Below are 15824 nucleotides of genomic sequence, written 5' to 3'. Positions count from 1 at the left end.
GCCAGATTTTATCTCTAAGATAGCCTATGGGTTGATTGAGGCTGGCTCATTCTACTGTTGGAATAAATATGTTTTATTGTGAAAAGAGTTTAAAACAAATGAAAACAAAACAAACAAACAAAAAATCATGAGACAGTTTTAACCTCTGTGTAGCAAAAAGAACAATAGCAGGGTATCTTGCTACCTGGGTAGCTTACTTTTTGTGTTTATTACAGTGTTCCCAATGTCACCTAAAAAGGATATTTTTTAAAAAATAGTCTGTATAATAGGATTCTTGATTTTTTTAGGCAAAGAATACGGGAAAGAATAAGCCTGTTTAGGTTTGATGCTATGCCACAAAGTTAGCCACAGCTGTTTCTGTGATAACCCTCTTTGGAGTCCTTCTTAGGCATTCTTAGGACAGATATTGGGAGAAACAGAAAGCAGAGAGTTTTTGTGGGGACTTTTGCATGATGAGAAATATTTTATTATATAGTTGATGCCCCAAGGCACCTGCAGGAGTGACAAGCTTCAAAAAAAAATTGTTTTTCAGCACTCTTTCCAGAGTGAGAAATTGGTCTAGGGAAATACTGTTCTGAGCCTCTTATTCAGGTCTGTGTGCCATTAGCAATGTGTTGGGATGGGGCAGGATGATAATGACCCCATTCAAGTATGCTCTTGAGTTATAAACTGGGAATCATATAATAAATAACTGTTCCACACTTTCAGACATAGCCCTTTGAGCTTTCAAGATCCATTTTGATTCTCTTCCCCTTGGTCAGCTCACACTGAGTGTTATCTGCCTCTTTCTTTTTCTTTCAAACCTGTGATTCTCATGTATAACCAATATCAAATTGCTTCTCATTTCAGGGAGGGGAGAGGAGGGAAGATGAGAAGAGAATTTGGAACTCAAAATTTAAAAACAAAACAAAACAAAACATCTAAAATTGTTTTACATGCAATTGGAAAAGTATTAAAATTCAAACCTGTAATTCTCTTAGTTTCTATACTAATATGACAGGTTGTTTGTAATCTGAGCAAAGAAGGGATACATGTTCCAACCAGGATGGACACTGAAGAATTCAGGGATATGATTAGAAAATTTAATTCACTAAAATTTAAATGAACAACAATTAATACAGTTTGGATGTGATAAACAGTTCCTTAGAGAATACCTTTAAATGTGTTTTTACTGAATCAATTGTACGTTCTAAAGCCCATAATGGTACCTTATAATTGATTTCAATAATGGTGTTACCTTATTTGGGGAGAATATTTGGATGAAAATTAGGGTATCAATTAGAAAGGTGCATTGGGTAGGAAAGAATCTGTCAGATTTACCTAAGCCCAGGTATTTTTCAGTTACATAAACTGAGGACAGAGAGCACTTGTATGGCAGAATTAGGATTTTGAAAGATTTCAGTAAGCTGGAGTAATAGTGCTAATATAAATAAATGGAATTTAATAAGGAACAATTTGAAGTCTCTGCTGTGTTCAAAGGGGAAACAACATGTTAGGGTGAAAAGAAGAGGGGATTTGGAGTCAGGGGATCTGGATTCAAATCTATGATTTTTATATCTCTGATATTTTTAAAGTTGTTTTATTCCATATATATCCATAGATAGATAGAGATAGTGTTAGAGATAGAGATACAGCTATACCTATATACATACATATGTACATACACACATGTGTGAATGCATACATATACACACAAATGTGTGCACACATATGTGTGTATATATGCACATACATACTATCATCTATCTTTGTATCTATGTATTGTGTAATTTAAAATTCTAAATGTGGATTCTAATCTGTTCCCCCAGTTTTGGGGGAAACTAACTAAAACCACTGATAAAACGAGTTTAGGTTAGTGAGCTGGTCAACTATAACAAGGCAAAATTTATAATGTCCTGCTTTTGGCATCGTAATATAATCAATTTGTAAGTGCTCAAAAGGTGTATATGCTAGAGGACGCCCTCCATAAGCTTTGGCCTTAAAAACATACTGATTATAAGACTGACATGTGGAGCAGCCAAGCAGATTCGAGATGCTGTATTAGTCACACCTGGTGCTATCCAGATTCTCTTAATAGAGTCTACAATGCCTTGTGTACCAAAATGGCCTTTTCTGTGAACAGAGAGGCATACCTGTTGGTAGAATTTACGGGGAAGAAATGGCTTACCTTCCAGAGACACCCAGATGCCATTGATCTGTTTCTCCTTAAATTTCTTTTTCCACTTTTCTACTTCACAATCATCATAGGTTAGGTTGGAAGGAATATCCTCAGAAGGTGAAAGGTTAAATACATGTTCAGGAGCTTCTAATGCAGCAAGCTTGGCTGCAGAATCAGCTCGTGCATTTCCCTTTGAAACAGGATCACTATTACCTGTGTGGGCAGGGCAATGTACAACGGCTATGGAAGAAGGCAGTTTCAGGGCATCTAAGAGGTCCTTGATAAGGTACCCATTTCCAATAGCCTTGCCTGAGGATGTTAGGAAGCCTCGTTGACGCCAAATCATACCAATAAAGTGGCATATGCCAAAGCCATATTTCGAGTCAGTAAAAATAGTGGCACTCTTACCTTTGGCTATGTTACAGGCCTGTGTAAGAGCCACAAGTTCAGCAACCTGTGCACTAAAATGGGAAGGCAGAGAAGCTGTCCAGAGGGTGTCATAATCAGAAACTACAGCAGCTCCAGTAAAACGGGTTCCCTCTCTCATAAATGAGGAACCATCTGTATAGAGGACAAGATCAGGATTTTCTAAAGGTGTATCAAAAAGATCATCATGGGGTTTTTCAGCCATATCAACTAAAGAAGCACAGTCATGCAACAGTTCCCCTGAGAATGGTAAGTTAGGGAGTAGTGTTGCTGGATTAAGAACTGTGCAGCGTTTTTTTTGTTTTGTTTTGTTTTTTTTAGTGAGGCAATTGGGGTTAAGTGACTTGCCCAGGATCACACAGCTAGTAAGTGTTGCACCTAGCTGCCCCTGTGCAGCGTTTTAAAGTGATATTCTCATTACCTAACAGGGTTATTTCATACTTAGCCAGCCTTTGATCTGAAAAGGCTTGTGTCCTGTGACGTAGTTAGAGCGCCTCCACTTTGTGAGGGCATTGCACAGTTAGAGGGTTACCTAGGACCAAATCAGAGGCTTTTTCTTCCAAAAGGGCTGTGGCTGCCACTGCTCTAAGGCAAGGTGGCACTCCAGCCGCTACAGGGTCCAGCTGAGTTGAATAGTAGGCTATAGGGTGTTGGTTAGGCCCCAGTGACTGAGTCAGAACTCCAGAAGCCACCCCCCTTTGTTCATGCACAAAGAGAGTGAAAGGCTTACTATAATCTGGTAGTCCTAGGGCAGGTGCTGATAACAAGGCCCGTTTTAATTCTTTTATGGCTGAGAGATGCTGGGGATCCACCTGTAAAATGTCTGGAACAGAACTTTTTGTAAGAGCTATGAGAGGTTTAGTAGTTTCATCAAAAGAGGGTATCCATTGTCTACAGTACCCAGCTGCTCCCAGAATGGCTCTTAATTTCTTCTTAGTAGAGGGGGCAGAAAGTTGTTGAATGGCCTGGACTTGCTTAGAGGAGACAAAGCGAGTTCCAGCAGCCAGAATAAATCCTAAATATTCCACCTGGGGTAAACACCATTGTACCTTTGACTTGGACACTTTATGGCCTCTCTTGTGCAGCTCTAGTAGTAAGTGACGGCTATCTTCTTGACAAATTTCAGCATTAGGGGAGGCTAAAAGTAAGTCATCAACATGTTGTACTAGTGTGGAGCCTTTAAAGGTAATGGAGGCCAGATCCTGCCGTAAAATTTGGGAAAATAATGTGGGACTGTCTACAAATCCCTGTGGGAGTCTAGTCCAGGTCCACTGTCTATTTTTCCAGGTAAAAGCAAATAAATATTTGAAGTCCTCATGTACTGGTATGGAGAAAAAGGCAGAGCAGAGGTCTACCACTGTGAAACATGTAGATTCATAGGGAATGGAAGAAATTATGGTAGAAGGGGAAGCCACTATAGCATGTTTAGGGATAACATAATTATTAATTGCTCTAAGATCTTGCACAAAACGATAAACAGGTTTACCATCTGGCCCAGGCTTGGGTTTTTTAACTGGCAAAATGGGAGTATTGCATGGAGAGTGATGACATGGAATAATAATACCCTGGCTTTTCAAAGCCTCAATTATAGGTGTGATCCCTTCTATTGTTTCCCTAGACAATGGATACTGTGGAATGGAGGGGGATGGTCCCCCCTTAACTTTAAAGGTAACAGGCATGGCAGACTTAAGGAGCCCCACCTCATTAGGGGATGAGGCCCATAAAGACTCAGGAATGTCAGAGGGAATTTTGGATACTTCCCTTACTGTTCCTTGAGCTTCTGTAAGTAAAATTGGTAATAAATGAACAGTATCCTCTGGCAATTGTAGGGAGACAGCCCCATCTGGAGCACAAGATATGGTTGCTCTAAGCTTGCAAAGGAGATCACGACCTAATAAATTTACAGGGGCATCAGGCATGAGTAAGAACGAATGTTCCATTGTTAAGGGCCCCATAGATACCATGTGAGGATTCAATTTTGCCACTCTCTGGCTCTTTCCTGAGACTCCTACTACATTCAAAAATCCTACCGGTCTACACCCAGCATCTGGTTTGCTTACTAAAACTGATTTAGAAGCTCCTGTGTCTAGCAAACAGTCATAATACGTGTCCCCTACTTTGAGGGTCACATGAGGTTCATTACTCTGGGGAGTTGAATGGACTGGCACAAGTGCATTCAAAAAATCCGGATCTGGGAATATGTTGCTTTCATTATCTATGTTCCATTCCTCCCCTTCCTCTTGTCAATCCTGTGCCCCCCTTTGAGGGAGTCCACGGTTACCCTGATTCTGGTTCTGTCCTTCTGTTCCTCCCTGATAGGGTCTACGGTTATTCTGATACTGTCTCTTTGTATCCCCCTGAAAAGATTTATATCCATTTTGATTCTGCCTGTAATAAGGGTTATAATTACTCCGGTTGTTTCCTTTCTGATAAAAGTTTCCAAAATTATTTGATTTCTCCCAAAGAATTCCTCAAGGCTCTCGGTCATTGTCCTCTTAAGGTCTTGTTTTCTAGTTCTACATTCCCTCAAGAAGTGTCCTTGTTTTTTGCAGTACTCACAAAATTTAGGGGGTTGATAACGATTTTCAATTTTCCAGTTTCTCTGCCCTTTTGTTTCCTGTACTGGAGCTAAAATGTCCTGTCTGTTCCTTTCTTCTCTCTCATTTCCTTCGTAAATATATGTTGCTATTTCTTTAAGTCTGTCAGGACTCAAACTATTCCACCCAGGACATTGCTTTTTAAAATATTTTCGAATTTCTGGTAAGGACTGGTTTACAAAATGAGAGCAGATAATATGGGCGTCTCTACTGTCTAATGGGTCTAGTCTAGCATGTTGCCTGGCATACTTACACAGCCTGTAATAAAATCTATTAGGTCTCTCATCAGGTCCCTGAACTGTATCTATAAATTTTTGCCAGTTATCAGTCTTTCTAATACAGGATTCCATTGCCTTCAGCAATGTTTCCCTTGCATCTTTCAACATATCAAAATGCTTAGGGTTATTGGGGTCCCAGTCAGGGTCTTGAATAGTCCACCCAATATTAACCTTTCCTGTGGCTTCCAGGCTGTTTGCTGCAGCTACTATATCTGCTCTTTCTCCTGGGGACAATATTGTTTCCATAAGGTCAGTAACATCATTCCAAGTGGGCTGATATGCTCTAAAAATTGCTCTAAACTGCCTGATAACTGCTGTGGGATCTTCATCAAATTTAGGAGTGCTTTGTCCCCATAAAGCGAAATCCTTGGGTGTAAAAGGTGTGTATTGTCTGAGCTTACATATAGTACCTTTTTGACCATGGGCGAGGATCTCTTGAAGGGGAAAAATTTTTACTTTCTCTGTCTCCTCTACAGGGGAATCATTTCTTTCTTTCTGTATTTGTTTGTTTGGCATGGAGGAAGTAGATGGCGAGGGAATAAGAGTTGGGTCATTTGGAATTTCAGTCTGAACAGCCTTGGATTGAGTTGTATTATTGGGTGTTTCGGTTTGGGAGGCCATGTCTTTCTGCCAGTTTATTGTTTCAGTTTGGGAGGCAGACTCAGATGTAAACTGGGGACTGGATTTTCTTCGTCTTATATTTTTAGTATGATAATTTTCGCTTGCTCTGGCCCAGATTTTCCAATAACGTAAATGTTCGGGTGGACATCTACTTAGGGTTCTTTGCAAATGCCTCAATGTTTGGGGATCAAATGACCCACATTTGGGCCATTCTTCCTGTAATTCCTCATGCCACATAAAACACAGTCTGATAAGCTCTCCTCTGGTCATGGTTCTATTTAGTCTAAGTTTTCCCTCATTCCAATCCATAAGTAGCTTTCCTAATGGGGAATCATCTTTATTCTAATATTATCTAGGGCATGCCAAATTCTCCATACCACACCACAAAGCCCCACAAAACCAAAAAGAGTAATAAAAATATATTCAAATTCAAACTGGCCAACATCTCTGATTAGTGAAGGTAAAGCTAGAAAAGGGGTACTTAGGATGTTTAAAAGATACATTTGAAATTTAAAACAGCCTATACTTGGTAGTTCTTTACAATTTAAGGGGACAGGGGAGGGGAAATCTTACCCAATCAGAAGATCAGAAGATGAACGTTTGGTTTTCTTCTTTGTGGTCAGCCAAACTGTGTAATTTAAGATTCTAAATGTAGATTCTAATCTGTTCCCCCAGTTTTGGGGGAAACTGACTAAAACCACTGATAAAACGAGTTTAGGTTTTTAAGGGTTTATTGGAAAATAGAAAGAAAAAGATTGAGAACAGAATTCCAACAGCCTGGCATTCCTCTTTCCTCAAATTTCCTGTGAAGTCCTCTGCCACCACCATCAAGTCAGGAACCCAAAAAGCCCCAGAGCTCTCCGCGCAGGCTCCCTTTCCTCCTTCCTGTCTCCTCCCAGACTATAGGAGGCTTCTCAAGTTGATTGGCTGGTAGCCTTGATAGACAGCACCCATGAGCAAACGTCATTTCCTGACACCAAGGAAAAGCTACAATGCCTCTGAGGCATTTTCCTCATGGTGGAGCTTTCACACAGCAAGTCTCCAGTAGGTGGCATCATTCCAATCATTACAGTATCTATGTATCATGTATCTAATCTATCTATCTATGGCAAGGCACTAGGGATGGAGTAAGGGAGAGGTCAGGAAAAAGGCCTCCTATAGGATTTAATATTTTGACTGAATCGAAAAGTCAGAGATTTGAAACCAAAGGTTAAGAGGACGAACATTCTATGCATGAAGGCTAGCCAGTGAAAACACATGGAGAAAAGAGATGGAAAGCTGTGTGTAAGGAACAGTAAGTAGGCTAACATGGCTCAACCATAGTGTTCATGCAGGGGTGTAATGTGTTAAAGAGTGGAATTACTATTTTATTTTATTTTGCACTTGACTCAGAATTTAAAAACTGACTGGTGAAGGTAACAAGCAGTCTAAATATGTTGGAGGCAAACATCCCCAAGACTCTGATTTTACATTTTTAATAGTCATTGAAATATTATATAATATATTGTTAGAGGGAATCTCTTGTCTCTATCTAGGCTCCCTTGTTCTAGGCAAAGGGGTTACTTACAAAAATCCAGATAAGGAAGGGGGAGAAGGGAAGGTTTAATACTAAGTTATGTAATACTTAAAAAATCTTTTTGTATCTTTTCCCCTATTACTTGTTGTTTTTCTTTTTTCAATTGTCAGAGCCACAAAAGCCACCTCTATTCCTTCCATGTGCTCTCTCTCTCTCTCTCTCTCTCTCTCTCTATATATATATATATATATATACACACACACACACACACACACACACACACACACACACACACACACACACATATATTATGTAGTTTTAATTTATTTAGTTACTGGTTAAGGAACCATGAATGAAGGCTTTAATTTTAGTCTCCCCTGGAGTTCCATGAGTTTAGTACTGGTACTCTGGATGTTTATCTATATCTATATTTACAGTATATACTGACAAGACAAGTTCAAATAAGGTGTTAAATACATGTTAAATAAGGTTGAAAAATCAAAGAAAAGTAATCTTTGTATAATCTTGATTTATGGTTTTATGTGCCATCCCATATTTCTGTTCTATTTTATATATGCTAATATCCATTTTATTTGGTGTTTATTAAGTTTAGAATAAAAAGAAACCAAAGTAAAAAACCAAAGATTTTGGAATGAAGATGAATTTAGCCCAACCAATTTATGAACACTCAAAAATAAACCACAAGGACAATGAACAGCTGTAAAATGAACCAAATCTTTTAGCTATCCTCTTTTTTTAATCAATGAGATGAAAACAAGATATTTGAAAATGAGAACCCTAAGATCTCAAAATTTGAAGTGATATAGGAAGAAAAGAATATGGCTATAACACAGGAAGAGCAGGTGGTTTAGAACAAGAAATCCATGTGTGGAAAAAATAATGATAGGCAGTTTCTTGATAAAGAAATTAGAATAATTTATAATCATATGAAATAATCATTATTGGTTAGAAAAAAGCAAATTCAAACAACCTTCAGATATCATTTTGCACTCACAAGATTGGCTGAAATGGTTTAAGCAGAAAGTAACAAATTTTGGAGGGAGTGTGGAAAAATTCGGATATTAATTCATTTTTGGTGGAATTGTGAACTGTTCTAATCATTTTATAGAAAAATAAGGAATTATTCCCATAGAGTTATTAAACTGTCTATAACTTTTAAACTAGCAATCCCATGACTAAGTCTATTTCCAAAGATGATTAGGGAAATAGATGTTCTGAAATATTCATAGAAGTTCTCTTTGTGGTGACAAAGAAGTGGAAATTACAGGGCTTTGTCCCATAAGTTAAAAATTCAATAAATAAAAACTTTATAAAAATAATGATACAATTTTCAAAGTTTTTAGGGATTTCTGATATCTGATACCTGAAAGATAACAAATGATAGGCAAAATAACTACAGATTATACCTTTATTGAATGATCTATACATTGATTGGGAGTCATCAAATATAATAGATATAGACTTAGAAGGAACCTAAAGTTAATGTTTAGGAACTGGATCTCCAATCACTAATGGTATACTATTAAGTTTAATTTGAATTATTGACATTTTATCTATCACTTTTTTTTTAAGTGAGGCAATTGGGGTTAAGTGACTTGCCCAGGGTCACACAGCTAGTAAGTGTTAAGTGTCTGAGGCCGGATTTGAACTCAGGTACTCCTGACTCCAGGGCCGGTGCTCTATCCACTCCATCATCTAGCTGCCCCTATCTATCACCTTCTTAAGTCTACATAATTAACAAAGCAATGAACTAATACCCCATTTGTGTTTTTCAATTTCTGAAGTATAAATGCTTACAAAGAAAATGTAATCATTGGCACTCATGAGTGATATGAGCTGGTTTCAACACACCCCTGCTTAGAGATCATCAAGTTTAATACCCTCCTTTTACAAAAAAAAAAAAAAAAAAAAAAAAAAAAAAAAAGCTGACAAGAATAGTAAATGGCAGAGAAAGAATCTGAATTTAAATCTGCTGCCCTTTCCAATGTGGTATCTTGCCATTGTATCTATTGTTTCTTACAATAACAAAACATTTAACTCAACAGAGCAAAATGCTATTGTAAAGGATTTCAGGTAACAAGGTTTCTTCCATGTGGATGTTAAGATCATACAAGAAGAGATGTAAGAATAGATATATTATTTGTCAATCATCTGCCTAACAATATCAACTGAGGCATAAAATGGACAATTAGTTCCCCCAAAGTTTTCACTAGTGTGGTGGAAAATGTTCAGCACAGAGCCAACAGGAGAGATCCCCAAAATAGTGAATTCCTCTACATGTTCCAATATGGAGAGGATATTGTGATAATTGAATCAAGCCTCATAATATTAGAGATTCAAATCACCACCAAAGAGAGCAGAAAGACTGTTGCCAAACATGAGTCCAATTCCAAATTATATGATTATTTTACACAGATGAAAATTTAATAACAGAAAAGCAAGCCACAGAATATGTTTTGACAACTGTTTTTGAAAAAGACCTAGCGAGTCTCAAATGCAAAGAGAGGGTGTTAACCATTTTGAACATCATCCAGATAGTCTGCACCTATCTTTGTGCCCTGAAATATAAATGTTAATCTCTGTCCTGGTTGAAGATTTTAGAGAACAATTTTTACAAGGCTTATTTTAATTCTTCATATAGCTGAGTGTCTGTTGAGATGGATCAACAGATAAGAATGTTTTTTAAAGCTATTAAAGGGCCAAGTAATACCAGGTGGAAGACAAATTGTATCTAGTATCCAACAGGACAGAGCAAATAAATTGGATTTCATTTGAGAAAGTACTCAAATAATACAAATCTGTTCAAGTAGACAAATACACAGAAATGTAGATTATCATTCATTCTTGAAGTGATGATATATTGCTGCAAATCATGGAACACTTCCATCACCAATGAACGGAAATTGTGTGCATTCTAAAAAATAACAAAGGGAAAATTTCTTTAACCTATACCTTGAACACTGTTCCTGCCGCACCCCCAATTTTCACATAAACCAGAAAATCAAGCAACCAAAGGGTGATTAAGTGATAAAATTAATTGCTTATGATAAGTTGCATATTTTAAAAATATTTGTTATAGCCTTCACATTTGCAAAATATCAAAAGTGGTCATTGTTAATAAAGTTCTTTAATTACTATTTAAGAGGAATAGCATTTGATGTTTTCATCAGTGAATTGAATTATATAATATCTATAAATGAATACCAAGATTTTGGGGGAAAATGCAAATGTTTTTGTTCAGTGGTGTCTGGCCCATTTGGAGTTTTCTTAGCAAGAATATTGGAGTGATTTGCTATTTCCTTCTTCAGCTCATTTTACAGATGAAGAACAAAGGAAAATAGGGTAAGTGGCTTTCCCAGGATTATATAGTTACTATTATCTGAAGACAGATTTGAACTCATCAAGATGAGACTTCCTAACTCCAGACACAGCATTCTAACCACAGCCCAACTGAAATGGGCCAAGTAGGATTTTCCATGATTGTCTGAACTGCCTTGACATGACAATATGTTTAATGAGAATTATTGAATTAAGGAGGGAAGCAATAATTGTAGATGGAGCTAAGATGGTGGACCTCCAGATAAATCGGTCCACTCACTCCCAAAAATGCCATAAAAAACAAACAAACAAAACAGAGCAGCCAAATGTACATAAGAACAGAGTGAGACTATTTTCCAGCCAAATATGGCAATTGAGATTACCTGCTGATCAGGCTGAGAGAGGAGCTCAGAATGAGGTCCAAATCCAGCCAAGAACAGACAGTGCTTCCGGGAGCTCAGAGTTTTAAATGCCAGAAGCTTCTTCTGAGGCTTGGCTCACTGACTGGTGACAGGGTTCAGCCATTGGCCAGGGCTAATTGGCTGCAGTCTTTTCTGGAGTTGCAGTGAAGTGCCCTGGTTCTGAACCAATGTGCTGAATCGAGTGGTGGCAGCCCAGTGCGAGAGGGGCACAGGCATGCCAAACTTCTGACCATAGAGAATTGGATTTCAATTAGACATCTGCTTCCAGCTAAGATGAGTAGGCAAAAAAGACAGCTTCTTTGGGAGAGGGGTAAACCAGAATACATGCTCAGAAGAAGATAATAACAAAGTCAAAGCTCCAACATCCAAGGCTTCCAATAAAAATATGATTTGGTCTCAGCCCATGGAGCACTCAAAAGGGACTTTGAAGAGAAAGTAGGAGAGATGTAGGAAAGAATTGAAAGAGAAATGAGAGCAATGCAGGAGAGTCATGAGAAAAAAAGTCAACAGCTTGAAAAGCCAAATGGGAAAGGAGATACAAAAGCTCTCTGAAGAAAATAATTGCCTAAGAATTAGGATTGAACAAATGGAAGCTAATGAATTTATGAGAAACCAAGACACAGTAAAGCAAATACAATTGAATTTAAAAAAATTGAGGGCACTATGAAATATCTCCTTGCAAAAACAGTTGACCTGGAAATTAAATCCAGGAGACAATTTGAAAATCATTGGACTACCTGAAAACTATGATTAAAAAATGAGCCTAGACATCATCTTCCAAGATATTATCAGGGGAAATTGCCCTGATATTCTAGAAGCAGAAGGTAAAATAAAAATTGAAAGAATCCACAGATCACCTCCTGAAAGAGATCCCAAAAAGAAAAACTTCAGGAATATTATAGCCAAATTCCAGAGCTCCCAGGTCAAAGAAAAAATGTTGCAAGCATCTAGACAAAGGAATTCAAATACTGTGGAGCTAGAAGTAAGGATAAAACAAGATCTAGCAGCCTCTACATTAAAGCACCAGAGAACATGTAATATGATATTGCAGAGGGCAAAGGAACTGAAACTATAGCCAAAAATTACCTACCCAGCAAAACTGACTACAAATTTTCAGGGGAAAAATGGGACTTCAATGAAAAAGAGGACTTTCAGGCATTTGTGATAGAAAGACCTGAACTGAATAGAAAATATGACTTTCAAATACAAGATCCTAGAGTAGCATAAAAAGGTAAACAGGAAAAAGAAATCATGAGGGATATTAAAAGATTAAACTGTTTACATTCCTACATGGGAAGATAATACCTCTAACTCACAAAATCTTTCTCAGTATTAGAACAGCTGAAAGGAATGCACTTAGACAGAGGGCACAGGTGTGAATGGAATATGAAGGGATGATATCTGTAAAGCATTTATTTTTTGTTTATCCTTGCTTTTTGTGGGGCAAGCAGGGTGAGGTGGCTTATGTCTGGAACTGGATGGGGGCTCAGGGCCTCCCGGGTCCTGGGCTGGTGCTTTGTCCACTGTGTCACCTAGCTGACCCATAATGACACCTTTAAAATAAAGTTAAGGGGTAAGAGGAATACACTGGAAGAAAAAGAAAGGGAAAGGGAGAGGTGGATTGGGGAAATGTAGTTCACATAAAAGTAACAAGCAAAAGCTTATGGAGTGGAGAGGAAGATGGGGAAGGAGCGTGCAAGTGAGTGAGCCTTACTATCATCAAAATTGGCTCAAAGGGGGAATAATATACACAATCAGGAGGGTATAGTAAGATATCTTGCCCTGTGGGAAAGTGGGAGGGGAAGGAGATTGGGGGGAGAGCTGAAGGAAGGATGGGCAGATTGGGGATTGGGACAGTAAAAAGCAAAACTTTTGAGAAGGGATAGGGTGAAGGAAGAGAGAAAATAGAGGAAATATCAAGGGGTAGGAAAAAGAAGGAGGGTAATACAGTTAACAATAGTAACTGAAGGAAATGATAAGCAGGGAGCTATCAGAAGGACATATGAAAAATGCAAACCATCAACAGAAATAGAACTGATGGTATCTGAATACAGATTGCAGTATAATTTTATTTGTTATCACCTTTCTAAAGGTATTTTGTCTATTTTCTTTCACAACCGGACTAAGAAAATGTTTTGCATAACTGAACATGTATGACTTATGTTGAATTTCTGGGTTTCATAGGGAGGGTTGAGAAGGGAGGGAAGAAGACAATTTAGAACACAAAGTTTTAAAAAAAATCAATGTGAAAAGTAATGATGAGTAGGGGGAGTTCAAAAACACCTGTAAGGATTTACATGATCTGATGCTGACTGGGAGGAGCAGAAGCAGGAGAACATTATATACAGTAACAGCAAAATTGTGAGATGAACAAAGGTGATAGACTTGGCTCTTTTTAGCAATGCAATGGTACAAAACAATTTCAAAGAACTTCATAATATAAAATATTCTCAACATCACGAAAAAAAGAACTGTGGTTTATGAGTGCAGACTGAACCATACTGTTTCTAAAAAAATGCTGCTGTGAAATATCTTTGAAGAGGTTTTTCTTGGATAACACTTTCACAGTGTAGTTTTGCTATTAAATTGTTGGGTCACAAAAAATGTTACTTTACCTTTCTTGTCTTCAGTTCCTTATCTGTAGTACTAAAATGAATGGACTTTTGGAAATGAGACATAATGGAAAAAGCCTGTAACTTGGAGTCAGAGTGCCTGAATTGAGATGCTGCCTCTGCTACCATCACTTACATAACCTTGGGCAAGTCACTCAACATTTGTAACCCTCAGTTTCTCCTCTGTGGAATGACAGGGTTACATAAGACAGCTTCTAAGCCCCATTACAAGTCCAAATACATGATCCTATGTTGCTTCTCTCAGCTTCATTATACTAAATGTTAGTTTTGTACTTTGGCAGGATAGAAATTATCAGATAAGAGGTTCCTACAGTATTTTCTCTGTAATTGAATAATGTCTGATTGATATGAATTTTGTTGTTTAGGACTTATGACCATTCATGCTTACAGTGTCCTGCTAGTTGCATCCCTATTATTATTTTTTTTGGTGAGGCAATTAGGGTTAAGTGACTTGCCCAGGGTCACACAGCTAGTAAGTGTCAAGTGTCTGAGTCCGGATTTGAACTCAGGTCCTCCTGACTCCAGGGCCGGTGCACTGCACAATCTAGCTGCCCCCTATTATTTCTTATAAGTTTTAAAAAATGGATCCTGGATTGTAATACAGCAGAAAAAAATCTACCTCCCCTTTTTCTATTTCCTTTGGTTACTATAGAAAAATTTATAGTGAGAAAAAGAGTGCAGTGTGGTGCAATGGAAATAGCACCACTTCTGGAGTCAAATGACCGAAATTCAGATCTTTACTCCATCAGTTACTACCTGTGTGATGTTGGGTATGTTGTTTCACCTGGCTGAGCCTCCCCTAGCTCTACTTTCTATGATCCTGATAGTCAACTTGCAGTTATTAAGTTCTTGCTATATGCCAGGCACTGTGCTAATAGGAGCCTGAATTAAAGTCCAGCTATTCTAGGAGCCCAATCTGTATACATTATATGCTTCTTCTTGACTTTGGATTCTTTTTTTTTCTTTTACTTTTTCTTAAATTAAAAAAAAATTTAAAATTTTTATTTTTTTTTACTTTGGATTTTCAGTAAATAAATTCATTTACACATTTGTAAAGCACCTATTTTCTACATGCAAAGTACATGGTTGGTGGTTGAGCTCCAAATATCCAGAAAGAAAAAAAATAATCCATTGTTCTGTTCAGGTTTTTGGAAAGGGGAGTTGAAATTATATGCTCAGAGATTTCCTAGAAGAAATTAATATCATGCCTAGATGCAAATATCTCCTTATTTGCATTTCTTAGAATAACTAGTTTCCTTCCAAATTCAAGTAGAATTCAAGCTTCTTGAGGACAGTGACATTTAATTTTGTCTTGGTACTTCCATTAGTTATCACTATCCTTGGAAATAATTAAATCTTAAGAAATACTTACTGATTAATTTTTTTAAAAAAAGAAAATGTAAAAGTCATAAATACCCAGACAGAGAAATTCATGGCAGAGTTTATGTTGCGAATTGACTAGCTAGGTAGATCTTTTTGTCTCTCCCTCTCTCTCTCTCTCTCTCTGCCTCTATGTCTCTGTCTCTGTCTCTGTCTCTCTGTCTCTCTCTCTCTCTATATATATATATAAAGATTTGTTTTCCCTCCCTCCCTCTTTCTTTCTTCTTTTTCTTTTCTTTCTTTTTTTCTTTTCTTTTCTTTTCTTTTCTTTTTTTTTTTTGCAGGGCAATAGTGTTAAGTGACACTCAGGGTCACACAGCTAGTAAGTGTTAAGTGTCTGAGGCTGGATTTGAACTCAGGTACTCTTGAAACCAGGGCTGGTGCTTGACTTACTGCATCACCTAACTGCACCCCCCTTCATCTTTCTTTTACTCTTTTACTCTTTCTTTCTTCA

This window comes from Dromiciops gliroides, chromosome 6, assembly GCF_019393635.1.
Source record: "Dromiciops gliroides isolate mDroGli1 chromosome 6, mDroGli1.pri, whole genome shotgun sequence".
Taxonomy (NCBI): domain Eukaryota; kingdom Metazoa; phylum Chordata; class Mammalia; order Microbiotheria; family Microbiotheriidae; genus Dromiciops; species Dromiciops gliroides.
Note: the sequence above shows the minus strand (reverse complement) of the source record.